An 879-nucleotide genomic window follows, 5' to 3' on the forward strand; every position below is an offset into this window, starting at 1 on the left:
CACACACACACACCGACAAACAGAAAACACACACACAGGGTCATGACCTCTTGTCTCAGGGAGCGGTTTTGCTCATGATCATAAACAGGAAGTGTGAACATCTGTTTGCAAGACTTTTGATCTGCCTGCACGCAGCAGTCCCAGGATTGGTCAATCTGTTCACCACTTAGCCAATCCGCATGTTGCTCTGACTCCTATTTCCATTACGTTTTTGTTTTTTCCATTACTCAGGTTTTTAGATTTTTTAACAAAATGTGACGACTCAGTGCCACAGAAAAGAAGATTGTTTTGCCTTTTTAAGTTCTTTGGAAATTATATTGATATCTAAAAAAAACAATATAACAATGTCTATCGTAGATATTTTTCTCGATGGTTTCTTTTGCAAATGTTGGAAAAACTAGTGGCCAAACTGCATTATGGAAATATTTACGTCATTCAGATGACGTTTTACGTTCTGATCCTTGCATGTGTTCATTTTGCACTAAATAGTCTTCAAGTTTTAATGCAGTTTTACCATTTCATATAGACTTTATTAATTTATTGAATGACCAGAAAACATACTATATCAGTGTTTACCCTATAATTGTACAGGCCAGGCCAACGGGACCTCCTTAATGCCAAAAATAACGGCAATATTCATTCTGCAGCAACGCACTGCCGTAAAACCATAAACAAGGCAAGTGTCTGATTAGTTCACGTTTGTAACAGCAGGAAAGTCCAGGGTGTTATCTAAACTGCAATTGAAGTGAAGATAACCTTGTCGGTTAAAATAGTTCAGTGATTGTTTTGCTCTCACTGTTTTCCGTGAAGCTTGCTGGAACTGATGTACTGTAACATTTTGATGTGGAGTGAGCACTGCACCAGACTCCATTTAAAAAA

At 37.8% G+C, this 879-nt stretch overlaps 1 protein-coding gene across 1 annotated transcript in view; it reads left to right on the forward strand.

Annotated features, from left to right (window-relative positions):
* The window catches only part of bckdk (branched chain ketoacid dehydrogenase kinase), a 14,209-nt gene that overhangs the window by 6,233 nt on the left and 7,097 nt on the right, over positions 1-879 (forward strand). The gene's annotated exons all lie outside the window — the stretch shown is intronic.

Source organism: Etheostoma spectabile, chromosome 13, assembly GCF_008692095.1.
Source record: "Etheostoma spectabile isolate EspeVRDwgs_2016 chromosome 13, UIUC_Espe_1.0, whole genome shotgun sequence".
Taxonomy (NCBI): Eukaryota; Metazoa; Chordata; class Actinopteri; order Perciformes; family Percidae; genus Etheostoma; species Etheostoma spectabile.